We start from the raw sequence: 25,903 nt of genomic DNA on the forward strand, positions 1-25,903 counted from the left end.
AAGAGGAGTCATTTATATTCGAGAATAAACGCCATGGGGCAATAAAGCCCAAATGAAATGAACAGAAATGATCGCGCGACATATTTTCTACGGGACAACACCCCCCTCCGTGGTGTACACCCGCCGAGCCAGCACGCTGTTCACCCTCATTCACTTTGATGTTTATTTAATTTGTTTGACCTTTTTATGTTAACGGGGCTTGTCAGCTCCTTCTCGTCCACCTTGTTTTCACCCTGTGCGTGTGTGCATGTGTTGTGGTCCAAAAGTTCAATATCGAGCTGTGGGAATGTGTCGTAATGTGAGGATGAATACACCTTCGCACAGCGGTCGCCACGGTTGAGCGAATGTCGGCTCGTGTGGACAGTCGTGCTGATCACACCTGATGATGGAAATGCATGCCGCCGAGGATTTGTGTGCGCGTGTGCGTTTGAGCATACGAGATCAAGGAGATTCGTCTGTACTTCGGGGTTTTTATTTATTTATATGTGTTTATATTTGTGTTGTGATGGATATTTTTTGGAAGAACGGTCAGACCGAACGAGGTTTCGAAGGGCATAGAAATGGAAAAAGTAGGGATGCATTGATTCCACTTTTTTCAGACTGAGTATACCGTAAGTATGTAATTACATTTGAGTGCTCGCCGATATTGAGTACCGATACTTGATAATGCCGCTGTCTTGCAATTGTGATGAAAATTCTTTTAATTGAATTAATTTCAATAGTTTGGGCTTTGGATAGCTTTTTACGTACCGGTAATGTTTCATTTTAATTATGGGCATGTAATGGTATTCAAAGGTCACGAAATTATATGATCACGATATGAATCTCAGGGTGCGATAATTAACACAATATTTAGGGGAGCTTGTCGATATTGAAAAAAACTGCACGATACTCACTACTATGGATAGACCGATTATCGGCCAGGCCGATTATCGGCACCGATATTTGGCTTTTTGGTGAATATCGGCATCAGCCTCTTTTAAAACTCTGCTGGCCGATAATAAATCAAATTAAAACTGTGGAAATCAAAACACAGATATGTGAAAGTTGAACATTTCTATCATTTTGAAATTTACTGTAGAAAACTACATGGAGCTATTGTTTAAGTTTTTCTTTATCCTTTTTAAAAGATGCTGACAATCCTGGGTGCTACCTGAACTTTTTGTTAGAATTTTATAACAGAGATGTATACTGGCAAAAATTTCTTGTAGTAACGATTTAAAAAAAAAAATGATTATGCAAACCTTAAACATTGTTCAATAAACATGCTTAAAGACGTTACAACAAAGTTAAGAGTTCTTTAGATTTTGATGCCAATATTTTCCTTTTCACTGAAAATGAATATCGGCTCGAAATATCGGTTATCAGCCTCCTTGACTACTAATAATCGGTATCGCTATTGGCCCTGAAAAAAGCATATCGGTCTATCTCTACTCACTATTGTTAAAAAGAGTGGCAATTTTAATATCACGATATCGGCGTTATCATTACATCTCTAGTTAATAAACATCACAGAAGCTACAAATGAACTTCTTCTCTAGTCTTTACTCCATTTCTGTGAAAGGAATGCCAGTTACAGCACTGACAAGTTAATTTCTATTGTGAAATGATTGTATACTTTAATAAATTCTTTGCGTCTTTCCACCTCAAACGGAGAGTCACGAAATGCCTTTTATTTAGAAAGAAAAGCACAGGCGACGCTTTTGAATGATTACGTACGTAGCATATGCCTGTCTGCCCCCAATACACGTAAAACCAGCGTCAGTCATTCCAATATTCCGATTCTTATTCCAAACGTGTCCTTATTGCTTCGTAGCAGTGTTCATCTCTTCATCTCCTCCTCATTCTCCACCCTGACATTTGGGCTCACTAATTGAGTTGGCGTCATTTGAATACAGAGCAAAGCAGGAACAGCAGAGAATCCTGCCATTGTTTTCCCTGCCCCGCTCTCAATGAGCTGATGTTTTTGTGCGAGGGGGAATTTCTGGAACGAAGAGGGGCTCATTTGTGCTCTGCTTCTACATGTGTCTGTTTCATACTCATCTAGGTACTCAACACCCCCCCTCCCCCATTGAAACAAGTTGAGGACTTTCATTTCAAATAGTTGTCTCTCACAACCAGGATCTGCCAACTGCTTTTGTGAAATCCACTTGACAGCTACTGCAGCTCTCCACCAACAAATCCGAGCACACACACACACACACACGCATACATATACACGCACACACATACCTGGCCACTAATCCCCCAGCAAGTTGCGGTGCTGTGCGGGGCTAGCGATCAGTCAGGGTGAGGTTGTGTGGTCCACTTTTTTTTGATGCGGCACGTCCCCGCTTCGCTTTTTGCTTTTTTGCCTCCAAGGCCCCTGGGGCGATGTGCGCGCGCGTGCGCTTACGTGTGTTTGAGAAACAGAGTGAACTTGCATTTTTTTTCCGGACAAATCCGGGGGTACGACGCCGAGAGAAAAATGCACATAGGGCGAAAGACAAGTCTCACTTCTCCGGTTCCACCGGCAAACCAGTCCTAGAAGTGACGGACTCGCACTCCAACGCGCGCGCAACGGAGACGTGAAATATGAAACTGCGGCAGAGCTCATCAGCACATACAGTGAAAGATACGCGCAAGCAAACCCTGACATGTACACCCCAACGGTGTGTGTGCATGTCTTTGTTCTGTCCCGCAGTCCTCTTGGCACGTAACCCATAATGGATCTCATTATCCAGCTGGGTCAGCTCGGTGGGGCCCGTCTGGCGGGAGATGATAGCTAGCAGAGTGAGGGTCCGCCGCGACACACACATGCACGTACACACGCCGCTACGTTGTTTGTCTCATCCCGATCGGCGTACGGTCAAGATGATCGAGCCGTGCTCGCTTCCATTACACACGCACACCATCCAGACGCAACGGACATTAGCGGCTCGGTTTGCTATCAGACAGACGGCCGTGCGATGGGATGCGAAGCATAAAAAAAATGGCACTTCCTCTTCTTCCTGAATCTCTCTGGCGCATCCTCCCTCATTGCTTCGGCGTAGTCTCTCACTTATACTGCCAGATACCGCCACCGATTCTCAAACGCGGACTCGGCAGTGGGGCGCGTTTGGGTGTGTTTGAGTACGAATGTCACCAGAAAAATCCCAACGCCAGCTCCAACAATTGCGCGATGAGGGCGGAGCAGTTGGTTGCTCGTAACAAGGTTAGGCCGCACACCATTTGTTTGGACATGACCATTACCCAAGCCAATTACTGGATGGTATACCAGCGGCTTGCCAACGAGCTAATGTTTTCCCGTCATGCCTGCCCCTCCCCTCGCCAGTGCGCACACACACATATGAGAAAGGAGGGGACGAGTGAGAAATAGATCGGGAGAGGAAGCATGGAGAACGGCCCGGGGCGCAACCCCCCCCCCCCCCCCTCTCCACCTGACTGACTGATGCGGCTAATAAACTTTCATTTAAGATAATGTTGCCCCTTTTTCTTCTTTCTCCCCCCTCTCCCTTCCTTCCATCTAGCTCTCCCTACTTCCAGAAGACGGGTCGGTCGGAGCAATCGATGCGGGCAGTCTGCCGGCCGGATGCCCACTTGGCTGAACGGCGCTCCGCTTAATCAGTCCGAACTTCAACGCGTACAAAGCCGCTGCCGACCAACAGAGGTAAAAATAACACAGTGTAATGATTATATACAGCAACTACGAACCCATTTCATAAATCAAACGTACGCCCTGCAATGCCACTAAATTGAGTTTTTATGTTACCACAACATTATGACTGCACAGGATCTAATACAAGAGTTTATATATATATATATATATATATATATATATATATATATATATATATATATATATATATATATATATATATATATTATATACATATATACATATATATGTATATATACATATATATATATGTGTATATATGTATATATATGTGTATATATGTATATATTTGTATGTATATATATATATATATATAAAAACATAAACTAAACTACTAAACTACGACAAGAAACCAAATTCTTCCATCCACATTTTTACAACTAAAATATAATGGGTTTTTCCTCGACCAAGTTACACTCCAAAAAACCGCTCCACCGTAAGGCTGACACCCTAACCACATGCCCCTCCATGCTGTGAAATCATGCTAACCAACAATAAACAAGCATCAAAACAGTACCTCTCTTGCTGAAACAATAAAAGCACATCAAAGAATCGTAATTATTTTTAAAATACAGAGTGTATTTCGGATCGCTGCACCCTGCCAGCGAGCTCTTCAAATTGTGTGCTAATTAAACCTTGAGACAAAAGCAACAACTATCATTCTCTTCTATTTGTAGCTGCAGAAAAAGGCTTTGTTTGAGGCCACGGTTTGCACGCTGTGTGCATATGTGGTTTTTTTCCCCGCCTGTTCTGTTTACCATGTACTGTATGTGTTGACACTGGACACGCTTCATGCAACCGCAGCACGCTCTCACCAATTGTGCAGCAAATGCAATAACGTATGTGTGCATGTGTTTGTGTTTTGGTCCTAGTCGTGCCTCTGCAATTGATTAAGCTGTGTTTTAAGCTTCGTGAGACCTACCAAGATTTCAAAGGGCCAGCCGTGCCGTGTGACATCGTCGGCGTCTTTTTTTTGAAAGGCGGGGAAGTCCGACAAAATGAACATTTCCTTTCTGCCCAAATCTGTAAATAATTGGCCACCTAAGACTCACTTGTTCAAATGATGCGAGAAGGTCAACAACTTAGCGAGCCTCCTTAATTGAGATGATCTCCTCATGTGCCACAAATCAAGATCCATTAAGAGCGATTAAGCGCCGACAAGTATAGCGCAGTAAATCAGGGTCATCAGATGTACCAGACAGGCAGAGGACAGACGAAGAGCAAGTCTCTCTGCGGAAAAGACAGTATGCTCGGCCGTCTGCTTGTGCGTATAATTGAGCATTTTATTGTTGAGTGGGAAGTCTCAAATAGACTTTAACCAATTGTATTTTGGAGTGAGAGGGGTATGCTCTACTGGAGTGAATCAAAATGGTAAAAAATCGTTTGCACACCTTAAAACAAAGGCTCGGATACACTTGCTTATTCAATGACATGAGTAAGTCACCGAATTGTAACGGGTTCTTGCATTGTGAATGTGCCAACCCTCCGCTAAGTTTGACAGGTGTTGTTTTTGTGTAGTCTCTTAACTGGGGGTGGAAAAACCTGGATTTAAAAGCATTTACACTTGAGGACTTTTGACTTATTCTAGTTGATTTTCTCTGTCGCGAGTCACATTTTTGAGGGCCTAAACATGAACGAAAACTCACCAAACTTTGCACACACACCGAACCTGGTGAAAAACGTTCTATTTTAAAGTTCTCGTATACGAGTACAAAAAAAATGGATCTGTGGCGGCCATATGTTGGTTTGATTTCGGACTGTGGAAATTAAGAGGCGTGCGTAGCACTCAGAAACGGACAAAAAAAGTCTTTGGTAGCATTACTCTAAAATGTACAGGATGTGAGCTGGAAGCATTTGACCGTACAATTTTGGCCTATTTTTGCACATTTGCAGGGGTCGTACTTTTGGCTCAAACCCAAACCAATCATTGGTGATTATAACAATTCCCTTCCGTTCCAGTTCAGTTCAATGTACTTTATTGTCGCAAAGGGAAACTCGCCTTGCCGACAGGATAAAAAGACGGTTCAATCCGTTTTGAAACAGTTATTACAGTGGATAACAATTTGCAAAATCTGCCCAATGCCACAATGTCACGGTATTGCTGCGGGGACAAAAGGTGCTTTTGGTGGTGCTTTTTGTTCAATATACGGGGACTCAAAGGTGAAACTGGATATCTATCGCTCATCTCACAGTCAAGCACGCTTTTGGTAGTAGTAGTCATCACAGGAGCCCGTGAGGCACCAATTTTCAGTCACATAATCAGTCATATTCTCTGTTTTGTGCCATCCCGCCTTCCAAAAATGAACATGATGTAGTTGTTTTCACAAAAGCCCGTACCTCAGTTTGCTAAATTACCTTGTGATTTGTTGATCCGACCTCTACTTTTACTTATGCGGCGAGATTTCAAATCCCACCCTCACATCCATTAGTGTGAGTCGCCGCCGCCGCGCCCAAAAGTGAATCCGGAGGCGTGATACAATAGGTGAGGCAGGCAGTGTCAGTATTTTATAATAATACCAGCAATAACAATAAATCCCACGGGCTAATCATTTACTCACCACTCTCCCCCTCCCCCTCCCTGAACCTGGAGCGACGCTGCATTACCCCGCCGCCGCCTTCAATTACACCATTCATCATGTGTCTTATCTGGCGAGTGCTTTGATTGAGTGTGCAATGGGCAGTATTGCAAACCTCCTTTACAACTGTGTGTGTGTGTGTGTGCGTGTGTGTCGCTTTTGACAAGACTGGAAGCATGAATTGGGGTGAATGTGGAGGTAAGAGTGGCTTGCGTTGGGATGGCGATTGTGTGTGCAAGAACCCACAGCACATATACTTCAGTGTATAAATCAAGCAAGATAATCGCACCCCCCACCCCTCCCCCGCCTACCCCCCACCCACCCCATCTCCCTTTCTATGATCCTCTCCGTCTCAGCAAGCTCATTTTTTCTTCACCTTCTACCGTCCCATCCTTCCTTCCTGCTTCTCCTTCTTTCGAATCCATTTGTCCGGTGGGGGTGGGGATCTCATCTCCAACGGTGCCGAGTGTTGGGAGACAGGCGACAAATTTTAATAAGCAACTGGGTGCTGTAATTTAGCGGCCTGGGAGGGCGATTAGGCTGATTGATGCCAGGCTCGTCTAATGGCCCAAGCCTCCGGCTCCTGGTCCAAATTGGTAGTAATGAAAGTTTTGTGCAAATTGAGATGGAGGTAAAGGAGGCACCTTCCTCTCACTCTCTGCTTCGCCCATCCTTCCTGTCTCTCTTTGTTACGCCGTCGCGTTCTCTTTTGTTTTCATCTTGTCCGTTTCACTTTCCGCGTCTCGGGCTGTCCGCCGGTTTCCCCGTCATTGCTCATGCTGCCCGCCACTCTGCCTCGTTACTAAAATCAATGTTTGCCTCATCTGCTGTCTCTCTCCTTTTCTCTCTTTCCAGCACTTTATTGATTTTCAGTTGTTCATTTCCTCCCTTCTTAAGAGGCACCTATTATTCTCATTTTCAGCTGCGCTTGAGCAGTTTCCCGCAGTCACAAAAGTCCTCGTTCATTTTCTAACAGACTTCATCTGCTGTCCGAGGGGCCGATTGCTTGAGACCGCTTTAAACTAAAAAACACAAGACAGCTGTTGTTGTTTTTTTTGTTTGTCTACATTAGGGGTTTTGAAACATTTTGGGACCAGGGATAGTGGGAAATTTTCCGAGGACCACCTCATAATCTTAATGCCAATTACACTGGGGAACACAATGTTTGTGGAATTCGGGCTGACAGCTGTTTTTAACTCATTTTTGGGTGCTGATCCGAGTTTTTTCTCGTCATATCGAGTTTTTGAGCGATAGCAACTTAAAAGTGTGGATGTACTGTACGGTATATAAACAAAACACTCAAATGGAATCGTTCCAAGCTTTGAAAACCAAAAATAGCAGCATAAAATGAAATCCTCTTAATTCCTACTAGGCTAGCTTTCCGTTTGTAAATATTGGTAGAACTGACCCGTTGGGAGCTGCACACACCTCTCACCGTCTCAGCTGTGACAAAAGAGAAGTAGATGAGTGCAGTTGTAATCGGCTCTTCTTACTACAGCCAATCAGTGGAATTTTGCTTATCTGGAGGGTAAGCTGTGAAATAAACTGGACGCGCTCGGGAAAAAAATAACTGGAATTTTGGAATCAGCATGCCATGGTTTTCATCAGAATAAAAACCTAACTCTTGTTTTTTTTTATTCAAATTGTTCCCCGGTGTTGTGTCATTCACTGCCGGCCATTTTCAAGAGCTGTTTTTGACTGCTCTTTCGAGACCCACAGAATATTATGTTAAAACCGAGCCTAATATAAAAAGAGGAGGCTCTCGTCTTTCACTGGCATTTTCCTGTTTTTAGTAATCAGCAGAAGAATTTGGGTTGGTTCGGGACCGAAAAGGGGAGATAACAAGGTTTTTGTGAAAGCCGTAGACACTAACCCTCGTTTGGATGCCCGGAAACTCCCCCCTCCCCCCTTTCACGCCACTGGAACATATCTGTCGGCATCTTCTTTCCTTTCATTTATCTCAGCAGTTCACTCTCTTCATCCCACCAAATCACCCTCAGCTGGACACATTTTAGCAGCCTTCATCGGCATTGTTAGACCGTGGCGATTTCTTCGCCCTTTTTCACCAAATGGCAAATGGGAATCAGCGTGCGGCATCGTCAATCTCATTCCTGTTTTGTGTTTTTTTTCAATCCTGCAGATTCTTGTGATTTTAAACAAGAGTTTGGATATGTTTGTTCTCCCTGAGTCAGGACCGTATTACGGTCCTCACAAATAAATACACGTAGAATAGCGATAGCATTTCTTGCACTAGCGGTAATAGAGCAGCGTTAAAGTGATTGACGGGCACATTTAATCTCAAGGTTCACCTTCGCAGATTTATATATTGTGTAGTAGTGCACCGCATAGAATAAAACCAACACGGGTTTCCGATCTCACAGGGTCGGCACCTTCCCCGGACTGCCCTCGCTAGAGTGTACCAGATAATGAAAAAACAATTAATGTGCGCCAAAAGCAGGCACTTTGAGAGGGAAGTTGTTGAAAAATCCCCCGAGAAGAGAGGTAATGGCCTCAATTCACACAAGGACACTCACGCCCTTATGATGTGTGCATTAAATGTACAAGTGCATTATCTCCACGGACCCCCCCCCAACCCCCCGTGTGCTCACACGCATGTGGGTGCTTATGTGTAAACTAGCTTTCCAATTTCCCGACAAGCGAATGCAGTTTTTTTTTTTTTTCCGTCCGGCTTTCTCTAAACTCCCACTCGCTCCTTTATTCACTCCATTTCTCTTAAGATGATGCTCCCCATCTTGTCTTCCTCCTCGCTCGCTGCCACTTTGAGTTACTTGCTGATCTATCATTAATAGCTTTATTAGCATTTTCCTTCTCCCGAGGTGCTTTTGTATGCGATTCAAACTAGAACACGGATGCCAGCATCATTATGCAAGGAAACATCCTGAATTATTTCAATGACAAAATGATGGTGGGTAGAAGAAGGAGGCATAACAGCGATACATTTTGACAGCTCCCAAATTAGAAATTGCGTCTTTGTTCTCACGCGCAGCTGCCTGTAAAGTTTCGTAACTTTTATGCCCCAGCTTGATTCCCCGCAAAATTCGGAGAAAACTTTGAACAAGTATTATGTCGGATTCCACACGGCACCGATTTACACCTGAGGGAACATTATTGATGTGTCAAGGTTGATTGGGAAGTATGAACAGTGACGATGCAAATCCAGTCGGGGCACAATGTGCCACGGAATGAATTCATCTCAAAGCTTGCAGAGTTGATACGTTGATTGTTGAGGAAGTAACGTCACTTCCGCCGGGAGGTTCAGTTTGCAATTTTAGGGGCTTCCTAAAAAAATATCAAATGAATACTACTTTTTGGTGTCCATCGAGTACCAAAAAGTTAGGATGCGCTATAAGATCAAGAATCGAATGCACTCAAAACCTGCTCAATTTTCAATCAAGAACCACTTCTAGAATCAGAAAATAATGAATGCATCTTTCTTATGCCTGCACACAACTAAATGATTGAGTTACGAAAATAAAGCCGCTTAAAGCATTCAGTCACTTTTTTTGCACTGCGACGATGAGGCACTCTAAAGCGGCCACGCCACCAAGAAGCCTCTCTTGACATGCTGACTTTTTTTCCCCACTCGCTCTTCTGCCTTCTCTCTGTGACACGCAAGAACTCACGGCTGACATTGACAAAATTCCGTCTCATCGCTCTTCCGTCTTTCTCTGGATGACGTGCGGGAAGTCACGACCGACGAGGCACTCTAAAGCGGCCACGATCAGTAAAAACTGAAATGATGAAAAACAGTTTAAAGCTGTATTTCCACAATTGAGTTTCACTTAGAGATATTAAACAACATTGCTTTATTGTGTCCTTTGTAAAGACATTGACAAACGTGTAATTCGTCTACAATCTGGATAAACATCCAATATCGGCCGCTATTAATTGTCATGTTTAGCGAATTATCGGTCTAAATTTAATTTTTAAAACTTTCCTTAATACCGGGCTGTATTGAACACATTAATCACGACAGGGCAACAAACAATAACAATGGAGGAGGACGGGCGTCTTTCATAATGCCTGCAAGCTCTTTCCCCCTTTCTTTGCCCCGCTTCACTACATCGTTTTAAATGCACGTTCCTGCAGATTAGCTCGATCACATGATCCCGTGGAAAAAGTGGGAAAAGGCAATAATCCACTATAAACAAGAGCCTATGGATAGCCCGTGTTTTCATGCAGAGCTCACACCTTCTCATTTTTAATGGTGGACGAAGCTACGAGATATAAAACGGGAGGATGGGGTGCTTTGAAGTTCCAGCCCCACAAGAGGTATTCCGATGGACTGCCGGGGAGGCGCGTTCTCCTCTCCTGACAAGTAACGCGGAGGTAAAAATGAGGGGCATATGGTGGAGGAGGGAAGGCGGAGGAGGGCGAGGTGCTGATGGGGAAGAGACGAATGGCATGCCAGTGTCAGAAGTGGTCATGTGCTGAGGAAGGAGTACGGCACAATGAGAGGGAAGATGGAAGAAGGGCTTGACTGATAATCTGTTTACCTCCCCGAAAATGCTTCAGGCGCCATTCTGATTAAAGTTCAGTCTTTCATCTATCATCACGCCGCCGTTAAGAACCTTCAAGAGCTTCCGATACCAAAAGCGCCATCCAACATGTGCCGCCATCACACCCCCCCCCTCGCAAAAAAATGTAATATCGTCCTCCTTTGTCTTCTCTTGAGTTCTTGGAAAACTGGCCCCTTAGGATTCTTTCTTCCTCCTCTCTGTGCGGTTCCCCCCGCCCCTTAATGCTGACTTTGGATGTATGTCCTCCTTCATGTGCCGCCGCTACTTTTCTTCAAAGCTTCTCATCCTAAAGCCTCTGCTTGTGCCTTTCCTCCTGTGACGCGCTTTCCCAACTCAAGGCTTTTAGCACCTCCAGCATAAAACAATTACCCCCATTTGGGGACATGATATTGTCAGCAGCTTTCTAAAAATACCGTTCCAACCCATGCGTAGTTACGCGGCGGCGCTGTCGAATGTCGTGAAGCAACAGCGCTGTGCACGATGTTCTGGCCACTCAGGCACAAATGCACTTTAAAAGCTTTTTGCACCCTCCAAGGCTTTGCGAGTGCGAGCGAAGGACATTCGGTCGGACAAAAACATGTCAAGGTGGGCAAGGAACCTCGATTGTTCCTGTTTTGTTTTATAGTTGCGGACACAACCTGGCGATCGTGGCTTGAAAACGTTTTGGAAGGGGTATGTAGACGGGATGCTCATACCAGTGTCAGCTCTTGTAAATAGTTTCACATCATACCAGCGTGACGCAATACCACCAATGTAGTTTGTAATTTATACGAAAGTCAGTCAGTCTGACTAGCCACCACTGATTCTTTTCCGACCTTTCATACCCTGCACATTGACAGTGTTCAAGTGGCTGCCTTGTCAGGCTTTCAACACGCGAGCCTCGATGTCAGCCGGACCAAAAAGCAAAACACCGACCCCACTACTACTGTGTTTCCAAAATATTTGCTCTCTTTCCTCTGCCTGGACCGGTGACAATCAAAATATTGTTGCAGCTCATTTTAATTCAGAGTCATCTTTGGATCGGATGGCACACGTTGCTTTTTGTTTATATTCCGTAGACTTTCGACGAATGTTCCATCCTCTTTGTCAGACGTCGCTGATGAGCACATCTGGTCGCCCGCGGGTGCACCTGTGTCCACAAAATTAGCTTTGGGAGTGCTATTACTGCTCTACATAGACCTTAACCTCAGGGGGCAAAAGGGAAGACTTAGGTGAATTCACTTCAGCCCAGACAGCCTATATGGTCTCACGGCAGCCTTTGATGGACTGATTTAATCCCACTGATGGTTCCTCATAAGACACCGGAGACGCCGGAGAGACGATTGACAAAGGCACACAAACGCACACACACACACACACCCTTCAGTCATACATGTGGACACAAGTGTGTGAAGCGGAGAGGTCAGCCGGGCTAACACGGTCCCCTGGCTGTTCTCAAGGTTAATGCCGGTCTGACAGCGGCGGCCGTTAGCGGCCTTCAGATGGCGTCCCGCCCCCATCGACGGACCCGATTCATCCCGCCGGCAGCGGTGCATTAAGATGTAACAGCTTCTCTCCCCGGTGTCACTCACCCCTTTCCACGCGGCCTCCGTCGTGATCTTACGCTTCCCATTAAGTCCTTTTGTCCGCGATAGTTCATCGTCACGTGTCACCCAAGCCTCCCTATGTGTCGTTATATCATGTAATCCCATTGTCTGTTAATTGAAATGCGTCCGACATTGTCTATGTGGTCCATTAGAGGGACACGAGCCTTGTTCCCGAGCGTCGGCCCCGCTTTGGCGGCTCGCTCATTAATTTTCATAGTCCGTGTTTGACTTGTCGGCGCAAAGGGAGGCGGGGATGAGACGAGGTGAACTACGAGGGGGGAAAAATGCAGGCTGGCATGTAGGAGTCTCACCCAAACCATTGAAATCTCATTTACATTTTAATTCAAAGACATTAAGCAGATGCTCTTATCAAGTGCAGGTTGATGTTTAGTGTCACGTTCAAGGACGCGCAGATGAGAGGCCTCGATAAATGAGCGCACGCTCGGATTGTGACGGATTTATGGGTAAAGACGTGGCTTTTATTTGACGTTCCGGTGGAGTCGGTGTGTTTTTCGGGGTAGATGGTATCCCCGCGAGTTGGACGGAGAAGAGTTATTGAACGTCATCCCGAGGGGAAACAAATTCTGAGCAGACGTTTGTCTTCAGGATGTAGGTGTTTAAATTTGGTGTCGCGCGGGGTTGCTGAGCGCCCCCAGTCCATGGAAGAGCGATGATGTTGTTGACTCATTGTCGTCCGGATGCCAATCAATCAATTAACCGATCAATAGTCATCTGGTGAGCGCCTAAGGACACTGGGGGGGGGGTTAGTCTCAGAGGAAGACTCAAATCAATCCATCTTTGCCATCGCCGCCGAGGCAGCGGCGCACGGGTGCGTGAAACCTCGTCAATGCGCACAAATCAACACACGTGGTTTAACTATTAGCAAATGTGCTGCTAAGCTTATTTCATAACCTCTCCCATTTTCCACGCGCTCGCCCGTCCAGATTGCAGTGCCGCGCCGAAGAGAAAAATGACTAAATTCTGTCTCATTCCTCATCCTTCATCCTACCATCTCATCGGCCCCCGCCTCCCTCCTTCCTAATGGAAAGCTGAATTCCCCGGCTGTCGTCAGCAGCTAGAGTCCGCCACACTATAACACAGTTAATAGAAAGGCTTGGCGGCTTATGGAGCCCATGCATTTTTAAATGTGAGTTTTATGACTCTGTGAGCGCAGGTGAGGGAGGACAAGGAGAGAGGTGCTTGATACATCTTCGTTGACGTGCTTCTATTAGAGTGCGATTAACCGGGGTGGAATGAGCGTCCCACTGGAGCTCTTCGCGGTGACATCATCCAGGGCCCTAAGTCAAGACTTTTTGGGTGGTGCCCTGTCGGGCCACCATGAGCTGTGTCGCAGAAACGGCACTGGACCCTGTAAATTCATAATGGGTATGCTCATTCAAGAACTTTGTCTACACGTAGCCGGGCTTTTTACACCAAACCGCGGAAGTGCGTTTTTAAATGCATTAACAAGCACGCCAAGCCTCTAGGTGGCGGTAGTTAGCCAAATACTGTCCATTCAGAAGGAACTTCCGTCCGGGGAATATACCTTGGACGTACCAGAGTTATCTGGCGGTCAAGAGCCGACATTGTCGTAAGTAGTTGGTTCCGCCAAACGTGGGTCCGGATCCGCAAACCTCTACTGTGGCCTGAATTTTCAGTTTTCAATGAAAAACAAACGTGTCATGTGGATGACAGGGCCAACCGCAGGCTATATCCGCCGTTTTGCAAAAAAAGCCGGCTACGCGTAGACAAGGCCCCGAACGCTTGCACAGTCTCGCAGGCATCACACCACCAGGCCCCGCCCCTTAAAGGCATTCTAACACACAGACATTAGTTACCTTAATAACCCTTAACTTAAAATATGTTGTAGGGTGTCTTAATAAATGTAAAAGTGTTTCAAACGTGTTCGAGGATTAAAACTTTTTTTTTTGTGTAAACTGTCTCTCAGATTTTCACCGACAGCCATCTCATAAAGCCTACTTGGCTTCATCCAGCTGTTTTATTTGCATCTAGTCGAACTGCAAATATGTAAGCACATATAGAGCAGATATCCATATATGTGGTTAATGCGTGCTCTTAATCTCAAAGCTTTTGCTATTTGTATTGTAACCTCTGGGCCACTCAATCTGATCCTTGCCGTTCGTGTTTACTAGCTTATAGGTGCTTGTCCTAGAAAGGTCAGAACATGTTACGTCAGCACCCAGTCCTGTTGGCATGTTACTAATATTGTCGCAACTACTACTACTACTACAGTCTTTACATTTTGTCAAGCCTAGTGTCACGAGAGCTGTAACAGAGGCAGCAGATGCTAATTACAGTGAGCCTTCGTTATTCTCAGGGAGTTGGGGACCAAGACCCGCCACAAGTAACAATCATTCATTTTCCTTTGAACTTCACATCCGTGGTGTTCAGCAGATGTTGGTTTCCAAATCCAAAAGTCCTTGAAGGCTCCACTGTCGTTGCAGCCTCTAAACTCTGAGCCTTTCAGAGTCCCTTGTGACTATGCACGCATTCACCCAGGTAGAAACAGACTATGATAGATTATCCAAGAAAATGAGCGTAGCCTGCTAGAGGCTAACAAGCCCTCCTGGATACGCGGTGACATTTGCCTTGGTGCGTTCTCTTCACACCCTAATGCTTGATACCAACGCCTTGACACTTTTACTCTTGCTTTTTGCCGTGCTGAAAGATCCCACCGTTTGCAAAAACGCAATCAAGCAGGGAAATTGTTCATATGGACTACCTTATTCCGGGTTGGGTTTTATCACATTGTATTGTACGTATTGCTTTAGGACTGCTTCTAGAAACTCTGGTCCAGAACTCTGGTCCGTGGCTTTGAGAGGGCACAGCCGCCCGTCGTTTTTTGATCCTCAAGCGGCGGCATAAACAGGAAGGGGCCCTGCCTTTAAGTGCGTCATTCACTCTCGTGTCATCGGATCTTCTGTGTTGAAATATGTGCTCGAGTCTTTCTCAAAACATTGTTAGCTTGACATCCTGGATATAGGTATTCAAAGGTGACACAGCCTTGTGTGCCGGCGCGGATGTATGCTGATTGCGTGAGCACATGCGCAGCTGACGCATGAGCGTGTGCGCGTTTGCGAGGGGAAAACCGAAACATCCTCTTGAGCAATCTGTGTTGCGTTCCCCTGCGAGACTACAAAGTAATGTAAATATCTGGGTTGAAGGTGTGCATGTCAGTGCGAACGTCGAGGCAAGGAATACGGCAACTCAAGTGTTTTGACTCCATGTATTTTGTGGGCAGAAGGTGGTTCGGTCTCTTGGAGCCCGCCGCTGAAATGTGGTCTTGATTTGCGCAGGGCCTCTCCGGCTAACTTGAACAAGGTTGGCGATGGTGTCGCCTCGCTAACACTCACACGAGACACACACACACACACACACACACCATACACCAGCTTTCTTAAGTGTTGTTTCTAGGGTTTTGTAAAAGCCTGCTTGACCTCGTGGTTATTAAATCCGTCTAGTGTTTACATATGGCCTCTGATGATTTCACAGCCTATTTCACACAAAAACGTCAACCCCTTTTTCAGAAACTACAGTATACATGAGGACATGTCTGAATTAAAATGTCTAATCCAGTCAGACTAGACATTAAACAAATGTTCCTGCCAGCTCCCTGGTAAAAGTCCATGTCGTGTCCAAATATAGCAAGGTGACTTTGACGTTATTCGACTTTCGCCAAAGCTCCGGAATTTAGGGGCGAACATCTGCTAGAAAGGCCAAAGTTGAAAAAAACAAAAAAAACGGCAACCGTTTCTGACCAAATCTGGTATTTCCTTGAATAGTGGTCATCCCGCTAATAGACAAGATGACCAAAAAGCAAAACAAAAAAAAACATATTCTAAATTTGGCACACCACAGAGAAGAGTGTTATTAAAAACCTCGACAAATTTGAATAATTGAAAAAATTGAAGCTTAAAAAACATTAAAATGAATGCGACTTGTATTAACTTTCCTTTGCCTTGCACATCACCAGTACGTGTTTGAGCCCAAATCCATTTCTGAGCTCAGACACCAACCTACCTGAAAATCAACCTTGTTCTGCTCAGAATGCAACAAAATAGTTTTTCAAAGGTCTTAGAGCCATGAGAGATTCAATAATTAAAACGATGAGCTGACTAAGCAGTTTTGATAGGTGGAAATGAATTCCCACTCACTAACCTTCATGGCTGACCGGTTCATTCTGCACCAAAGCATTCTAGAGATTAATCTTTAACAGAACAGTCTTCTTCAAATGTATGTAAACTAACTGGTTTCATTTATTGTCTAAAAACCATCCAGACTTCCAATCTTGACGCGAATGATGCCACAAGGCTCCTGTGGAAAGGAAGGAAGAGGCAGCGAGTGTCTGAGAAGTATCTGAGATATTCGAGACAAATTTCTGCTTCTGCGCTAATCTGTTTACTGTACCAGAGAAACAGCCTTTCGTCTCAATGAATTTCCATTTTAGCCTGGAACACACTTGCCCCGGACATGACTCCCATTGTGTGCCACATGCTCATGCAGCACTTCAATCGTAGAAGGTCACAACATATTGGATACATGTCACATGTTCATCATGCGCTGCCTATTCGGGTCGTCGCAGTTAGTCTGTCTAAATCTAAAAATCTCTATCGGGCATGTCATGGTTACATTCAAAAAGGTCAACCGAATAACAAACATTTGCTTGTTGTCGCAGTTCTCCGTGAGTAGAATTTAATTAGATTTCCATTTATGGCATGTGGGTCGGATCAAATTATTAATGAAGAGAAATTCTGACGGAGGAACGGTGTCGATTCGAGGGAGGATTTTCATATATTTATCATTTCACAATCAGGCCAGCCCTTCGTCGCAGCCGTTTACATACGAACCTTTTTTTTTTTTTGGTTACAAGTGATCCGCCATGCTGTTGTTCTGGGTACAAACGCAGTGAGGCAATAGCAGTTGGGTCAGGCGGGGCGAGAGCAACCGAACGAAAGTGGTGTGTCACTGCAGTGAAAAGAATAACATGGACCTCAGACCACAGGAGGCATGACTCACCACAAGGAAACCTCAACGCATTCTGCTCCTTGTGCTGGCTTGCTCTCTTCCCCCCCCCTCACTTACTACCTCCACCAAAGATTAATAGTTTGTTAGTGACCAAGATTACAGAAGAACATTACATTTTGGTGCAGATCTGGCTTTCATTTATGGTTTACGTAACATTCTCAGAGTGTTTTTCCACATTTGCTTGGACATGTTTGAGTTTGTCTTCTATGGTCAGCGCTGGTATTCTTTTATGGCAGTGGAAGAAAGTCCAAGAAAAAGATCAAAACAATTGGAATCGATCCTTCCGATTTGGGCTGAAACGATTAATGGAATGCCTCTAATTCGATTACAATTTTTTGGGTTTTTTTTTTTATGCTAAATCTCTGCCTCAAAGCCTCGCAGGAATAATTATTTCACACGGACTTCACACTACGCTACCGTATAGAAATAAATAGTAAAGCGATGCAGCAGGCAAGGTGGAAAAAAATCCGTAAAAACACAGTTAACGTCAAAAGTTTGTGATTTCATCCATAAAAAAGAAGATAAAGTACAAAGTGAGAACTGGTTGACACAATAGCACGTCTACGATTGCGTAGACATCATTAGCTTATTTGATATAACCTATTGTGTATTGTAATGTCCCCACAAGTGCTCTAAGCCGTCAGTGCACTTCATGGAACAAATAAACACGTAATAAGTACATTCATACAGTAAGGCTGCGACTGACGCCCAGTCACTCAACATGCAGACTGGCTAACGGTTAAAACCAGTTAACAGCCAGTCGCTAAAGTGCGCCAACAACAGTCAACTACACTCTCATTGGCTGATGTAAAGTCACATAATGTACAACAGATAAGAGAAAAATCATACTTGTGCCTCATTTGCATTCATTTACATTATATCTTGTGTTGGCATAAGAATGCGCAATCGGTTTTCGTGCGATTAACCGATGTTTCGACACTTTCATTCTAGTTGAACTTAGTGTTCTGCGTAACCTACATTCCTTAATTATGCTTCTTTTTCTGTCTTTCTACTTCCCTCTAATATCCTCCATCACTGACCGTTTTCAGCGTTTGATTCCTCCTCTGAAAAGGCCCGCCCTTCTATCCTGGCTCTGGTCACCATTTTCCTCCTAGTTCTTTCCCCTCTCACCTCTCTACTCTCGTCATATTTCATATTAGGCAAGCCGCTGCGTGGAGCCAGCTGTGTAAACAATCGAGCCCAGCCCTTCATGTTTTCACAGAGCTGGAAAAATGTCCAGAAGAAGAAGAAAAAAAAAAAAAAAAGCGAGACACAAGGAGCTTGCCGCGGGCCCTTCGTATCAGTGATCTATGGCCCTTTGTATCTCCGACCTCCTTTGAGCGCGAGTGGGACTTTTTGTACGTGCGTGTGTACCTTCCAGGCCTGCGTGTTTATGTGCATGTGCGAGCTTTCTGTAACCATAGCCTCCTGCAAATATTGACTGAGCTGAATGGTTACAGTGGGCCGCCTGAAAAGCAAATGCTGCGTGTTGCGTTCCGCTCCTTCCCTGATTAATGGTTCTTTCGCTTGATATTGATAAGCACAGAAGAGTCATGTGGGACTTGAGTTGGAGATTTATTGGCGACACCCCAGGGGTGGGAGTAAGTCACATACAATATGCGCAGGTCATACAGTCATTAAGTTTCAAGCAATGCCAAGGTAAAAGTTCCAATTGCATAGCAGGGTCTGATGGACTTTAGGCTTGTCCATAAGATATAACCTGACCGAGACTGAGCTAAAATGGACGACTGAAGTCCGATCAAGCCGCTCACGTCTTCTTCGCACGTCTATGCATCCGATCTTCAGAAAGACGCTTCGTCTTCCCTCACCTTTATTTCACCTTTTCTTAACTGTGGAAAAACATCATTTTGGTCAAATCTCGATGAAAAGCGCTTGCTTCTAAACATAGGAAAGGACACTTTTTAACATGAATTCAATTAGCCGAAGACTCGTAATCGGTGCGAAATGTTTGTTGAATCTTGAAATGAAGCACCTTTAATAAGCATTTTTAGAATTCAAACTGCCTCTCCTCCAAGTACTTCGGGGTCATCTGGTTCTGACAGCAAAGGAAAGGAAAGTTCCTAAGAAAAAAATCTGAAGAAGCCCACTATGTATCCAGAGGGGTACAGATGGTCAAGTTCTGCACGGACACTCACACGGCAGCGCTCATTTTAACCATCTAGAATACTGACACGCATGCTCGCGACTCAACCACAGGTTTTACTTTTATTCTTTGCAGGTCCGCCTCTCGCTGGCCTTTGACATAATTAGCGTCTGACCTTTCTGAGGTGAGGCACAAATGTCACCCCGCTTCCCTCGCTGACAAGTAGATTCAACCCACGGGGGGCCTTGGCGAAAGAGCTGACGCTTCTCACTAGCTTGGATGTGCACTTAGCACACTTTAGCTTCCTCGCGCCACACCACCTCCCTCCCTCGCCCCCACTTGCTGCTCCCTCACCCGTAAAGTGCCGGTCTGCTTAAAGTGGAGCTCTACCAGGAACAAAAATCATACTATGAGTTATTGGATAGTAAAAAAAATCTGGAAATAGAGTAATCCCTGCTATTCATGGGTGATCGGGGCAAAGCTCTGCTATGAACAGCAAAAAACTCGAGCAACTGCCCCCCGCCCCCAAAAACCAGATTATTGCCTATTTTAATTTACTACAAACTGATCCCGAAACAGTTACTCATTTCAAACTCAGTTTACATTACATTACAGCGAAAACTCCCCGGAACTTTCACTTACAACCCAGGCTAAATTTAGCTCCTCCCTAACTTGTCTTTCAGTCAAGATGTTTCACTTATATACTTATAGACTTCCTTGACACCAATATCTATTGACGTAGGCCTTCTTACTGCATTCCATATTAGTGACTTCGATCAACCATAGATGACAAATCGTGGAATTTGAAACGATTCAAATGTCATGTATTATTTTCATGCCCTGATATACTGTAGTATAGACAAAATGTTATTCAAACACTGAATCAGCACATTCTTAACATTAGTCTTTTTTTTTTAAAGTTATTTGATCAATCTTCATTATTTTACAAGTATATATACAGTATACACTATATCCTCACAATACCAAGCTTGCGACTTGATACTACTGCACCTGTTTCGATACCAATACTGAAATTACCATGACATTACCATCAAAAACAGGCTAATGGCTAAACAAAGATCACCGCAGTCTACCTCCGGCTGTCATTCTTTCCAAACACTTCATCTTATTTTGCAGGAGTGACTAACAGCTTGAAACAAATAAACTGAGTCAACAGTTCTCCAACAAAAATCGGTTGTATGACGAACCGAGCAGAAGTTAAAAAAAATATGCGGTGTTGTTTCATTTTTGTTCTAGTACCAGTAGGCTATTGCCATGCAACTGAAGATTGAATGAGCACAAAAAAAGTGTGAAGTTTTTTGGGTTTTTTTTTCCACGAATAGCTGGGTTCCACAGAAACAAATGTGAATGGGTGTATTGGACAGTGAACCGCAGGTGACGACTGTACATTGCTTAGCATCTATGTCAACACCAAATCCGATTTTCTCGACTTCCTTTTATGTGTTCCCGAACATTTTTGTGCAGTGATACCGTTTCAATTTTTTTCCGTTTCCATTTCGAGCCCGAATATAGGGAGTCGATAAAGCACAGTCCACTACTTTTAATGATCTTAGCGTGGCCGCTCTGGCCTGAATAATTCACATAACATTAGCTGAGATACAGTGCGAGTGACTTGTCGCTGTGTGCTGCTCTGCGTGGTCTACTTTTTATGCAAATCCGAGCATGAAAAGTACAGTTTGATGCCTCTCCCCCCCCCCCCCCCCCCCCGGGCAGATCGACAGCATGCGAAGGTGACTCAAGACATTTGAGGACACGCATGCACTTGAGCTTAGACACTTGTTGATATATACACACACGCACGCACACAGACGAGTGTGCTTTGTTGCACATTCAGCTCCACGTATAACACTGGTGCGCGCGCACTCACCGCCGAATTGGCACATTTTACTCATAACATGTATTCAAGCGCGCCAAGCGCTACTCATGAAAATTTGAACGCGTCGTGCCCGGGTGACTTCCATTACTGGCACCTTTGCAAAAGCCATACATGGCGGTGATGGAGTACATGTAAAAGATTCACATCCACAACGGAGCCTGACAGCCTTTGGTGTTCCCCGGGAGACCTCGCCGCGCTGTTTTACACTTAAGCCTTCAAAGGGAAGCTCAAAGTCATCCCGGCTCGTTTCGCAACGCACTCTCACGAGAGTATCGCCAGATGTCGATCTAAAAGTTAAGGACAATGTTTCATATTTCATTCATCAGTTCATAACTGGGCCTTTGTCCAGCAACAGGCATGTTATCGCGCCTGCTCGAGCTCCCCGCGGTAACACACGCCACCTGTCACGTTTCGAATGTTTTTTTGTCAGTGAGGGTCAGGATTATATTCTAGTCATAAATTCTGCATGTACAGATTCATAGCAGCGTTTTTAGAATAAAAATAGCTTTCCTCTCCATACGAGGAAATCCATTGGGAACGCTGCACACATACTGTTCCAAATCAAAACATGAAGATTAATGCAAACAATGTGTTATTCCCTTACATGCTGTAACTTTGGCTCGCATGTTCATTTAGATTAATGCTAATGAACAATTTCAAACATCGGTGTCCCGGTGTTACAGAAATTGATATTTGCACACAACAATGGTGAAACAACACATATAGACAGATAATAGAGCAATGTCATAGATTCTTTATAATCTCCAACAGACGACTATGGGTAATATAACTACGTCTTACTTTAGACCATCTCCATGTGTCCGTATACCACCTCCAGGTGGCCAAGGCGTGCAGGGTAATTTCAAACATTGATTTGAAGAAAAAAAAGTGCCAAAAAATCTTCCGTCCATCCGTCCCTTTTCCAAATCGCATATCCTCACTTTACAATCTATTTAATTCTGTCATTATTTGATATAAAGTACGATATTATATAGTACTATTTTTCTTATTTAAAACATATTACAGAAAGTTGTATTGTTTTTTTCCATTGCCGGAATGGATTAATGGCTTTTTTCATTCATTTCAGTAAGAAAAGATGATTTAATCACGGCTCAGATTCAGAAAACAGGTCAGCCGTGATTGGTCGTTGTGAGCAGTTGTGATGTCAATTTCAGTCGACAGAAGACAAAATGGCCGCCCCCAGAGATGGCTAGAAACGAGTGCATTTTGCTGCTTAACTTATATTCCACAAACGCAAAATGAATCAGAATGCCGTGTTTCAACTAGTGGGCTTGCTGGGAACATATTCTTGAAAAAAATATATGTTTGGGTTGACTTCCGCTTTCAGATAAGACTGTTTTGATTGACTTAACGCCTATGTTAGCAACCCTGTACTGCTAACAAAAATGAGCAAAAACACAAACTTCATGACATGAACCTCATTTGATATATATTAGTATCCCTTTGTCATCTTTTATAATAAATACATTCCGGCTCATGTTATACTGCAGACTTAGTTGTGAAAAAAAACCAGACACCACTCTACTTTGATACTTGTCGCTAGATTCATATGCCAGGGAAAGGGCATTATATAACCGTTTTGACACAGATAGCATCTAAATATTTGAAACATTTTGAATTCCAGCTGTTGTAGGCTAAAGTGCATTGCGCCAAAATGTCTTGCATGTGTACATTCCATCTTCTCTTCATCTAAAATTTAAACCCCCCTCAGCTGAAGCTGCGTGTACTGCATGGACAACATATAGCAGCGTAATTGTCACAAGTTGTTTTTCGCATCCCGGACATCTCACTGTTGCTTCTATCTTCTCCATCGACTTCTATCTCTACGCGCTGTGAACCGCGCGTGTCTATTTATGTACGCACCAGCCTCCATACTGTATGTCATGCGTTGCATTCGCCGTCCCCCGTGGCTGCGCTCGCCATATTGTCCGCCCGTCCACCCCGACCTCGCCCTGCCATTTGCTGCTTGGCCGATGATTAATTCAAATTTTGCTGTCACAACCAATTACGCTCTCTCGTGCCACGCCACCTCTGGACCTTCCGTCTCTCTGGCTGTTACATGCCGCCGCCGCCGCCGCAGTTAAGACCAAGTGACCCAGATTGTTTGTTTATTTTTCCCCCACTGTTAGTGATCACTTAGGCTCCCCCTGGAGCTAGCCGTCATACAGTTGTGCACTTATGGCTACATATGTTGAAATGAACATAGCATGTGCCGGTGAAAGATAAAGCTTTAAAAATAGACGCTGCTGAGTTGAAAATCATTCAAAAGTAGTACATTAAATGCATGAATCCAGCCCCCGGGGCATCTATAGGCTGCCTCGCCGTTGCCCATGTTAATCCTATATTACGCTGCCTTTAATATTTGTGCTTTGAAAGGAAAATAATCACGTCGCGATAAATCGAGTAGGCTACTGCGAAATGCGCCAATAAACCTGACGTTGACATTTGCAGTTTGGGTCAGTCTATCAGGATCACGCCCGTTTGCTGGACATCGGTATTCCGACACAATCGTCGCCCTTGACATCATTGCACCGGCAGCGCTTCTGCATAATGCGCCCAACGGCTCCCTTTTTGTTCTTCTGCCTATCTGTGACCTTGTGCGTCAGCCCTATCGTACCGAACACATGCACCACATGAAGGGGCGCGCTGTTGGTGAAAGAGATTCAAAGATGGAAAGGGGGCTTTGTATGTGTGTGTAAAGAGTGGTAAACTAATGGATTTTTTTTTTTTTTTTTTGTATATACTTGGTCTTTCTGGAGCTGAATGCACTCGCTGTGTGCGTCTTTTTGCTGTCAGAGAGAACCATGTTGGCAGGAAATGCTTTGGCTGCATTCATAATCTGCACATTCACTACTGTTTGTCGGAATAGATAAAAGGTAGGAGAAAAAGAGTATGACAAAGACACGCTTTAAGCGGAAGTCAAGTTCATTTTTTTCTTTACATTGATACGTTCTATGCACCCGCACTAGCCTTAACATAGCATTGTGATTAATATTGCGTTTGTGGAATCAGAAATCAGATGAAAAATTGACACGTATTTATCCCTTTATCCAATTTTGACACTATACCGCCCCCTGCTGTCGACAGAAAATGACATCACAGTGCTTAAGGGTTCAGGTTTTCATTGTCGTGGCTCACCTGTTTTTGGGGTTTGGTCATGTGACGTTCACAAGCTGAGCCCAAAATTTAGAGGCTTTACTTGTGGTTTTACGCTGTTACTAATAGTGTTTATGGGGAAAAGTAGGAAGAAATTCTAATAGGAAATAATAGAAATTGTAAAACTCCGTATTTTTAAACATATGGGCAAGTTTAAAGGAACATTTTATTATTTTAATTGCCATGCACGATTTATCTTTATTGATGAACGAAAAACTTATTTTTTTCTTTTTCCCTTTTCTTTTCCCGCATGTGTTAAAAGACAAAAAGAAAACATTCTATCTTTGAGAGCAAGTGACAAGGCTTTCATGTCCCAATACAGAGTAGTTAACTTGTCCGTCTGGGCAGAGAGGCTTTGAGAATTAGGAATTGGTGGTGGGATGATGAAAAGCTCTGTAATCCACAGAAAGTGGAAGAGGGAAACTCACACTTTATTGTTGTTGTTTTAGTCCATAATTCACTGAAATCAGATGGGGGGGAATTCACACTTTGTCTTCATGGTAACAGAACCCCCATACAGCCATGGGGACAGGCAAACCTGCTAAGACAGAAATCATGGTCTGGAAGGCTGAGAAAAAGTCATGCATTTTTCTTCTTCGTCCACCCACTTAATGTTGCCAAAGTGTTCATCTCGAGGCGTTACCACAGCAATTGTTAGCTCTTGCACTTGAATTCGATATCCCTTTTCAGTAACCCGGAATTGGTTCACTGTGGAATAAAATCAACAGTGTCTTGAATAAAACTATTTTTGTTTCCTTCCGCTCTCAGTTGTCGGGATCTACAGCATGTAGTAAAGCCCCCGCGTCACTTAGGAAGAGTTGTCGCTTCATCACAACAAAGAACGGTGATGTGCGATGCGCCATATCAGTCACAGCAGCCTCTAATGGCGGCCACACAAGACGCTGTAATGATAATGGTGAAGAAAGTAGCCCATTTGCTGCTCGTGAGTTCTCCCATTGACCCAATGAGAGGTTGCTCCTTATTGAAAGACTTGAGCATCTAGTATATCGCCCCTGGCTCTTACATGGAAATATAGATGGCATTACATCACTTGCAGGGTGCTGACAATTCTAATGCATTTTGTATGATCCCACCAACGTGCAATGTAGCGGCGGTATTTCCAAATATTGATGCTTGTAAAGTAATACCTTACAGTTTTTTTTTTTTTTTTTTTTTTTTAGTATATGTGTTTCTTAACTCAGCTCATTTTTTATTTAATGGCAGGGACTATTCAGCGGCGAGGGGTCTTTAAAAGCAAATATAACCACCTCCCATGGGTTATAAAAAAAAATAAAAAAAAGCTGTTTCAGCTTTCAGC

The 25,903-nt window shown here is 44.1% G+C and overlaps 1 protein-coding gene across 4 annotated transcripts in view; it reads left to right on the top strand.

Annotated features, from left to right (window-relative positions):
• The window catches only part of raraa (retinoic acid receptor, alpha a), a 171,894-nt gene that overhangs the window by 44,851 nt on the left and 101,140 nt on the right, over nt 1–25,903 (top strand). For 3 of the 4 annotated variants that reach the window (XM_086016738.1, XM_086016737.1, XM_086016736.1), the window contains one exon: nt 3,510–3,649. The exons of the other annotated variant lie outside the window; for it this stretch is intronic. The gene's annotated coding sequence lies outside the window, so the exon portion shown is untranslated. The remainder of the gene's footprint in view (nt 1–3,509; nt 3,650–25,903) is intronic. 4 annotated transcript variants of the gene reach the window in all.

The sequence above is a fragment of the Filicampus tigris genome, chromosome 19, assembly GCF_054856515.1.
Source record: "Filicampus tigris isolate MCC_2025a chromosome 19, RoL_Ftig_1.0, whole genome shotgun sequence".
NCBI lineage: Eukaryota > Metazoa > Chordata > Actinopteri > Syngnathiformes > Syngnathidae > Filicampus > Filicampus tigris.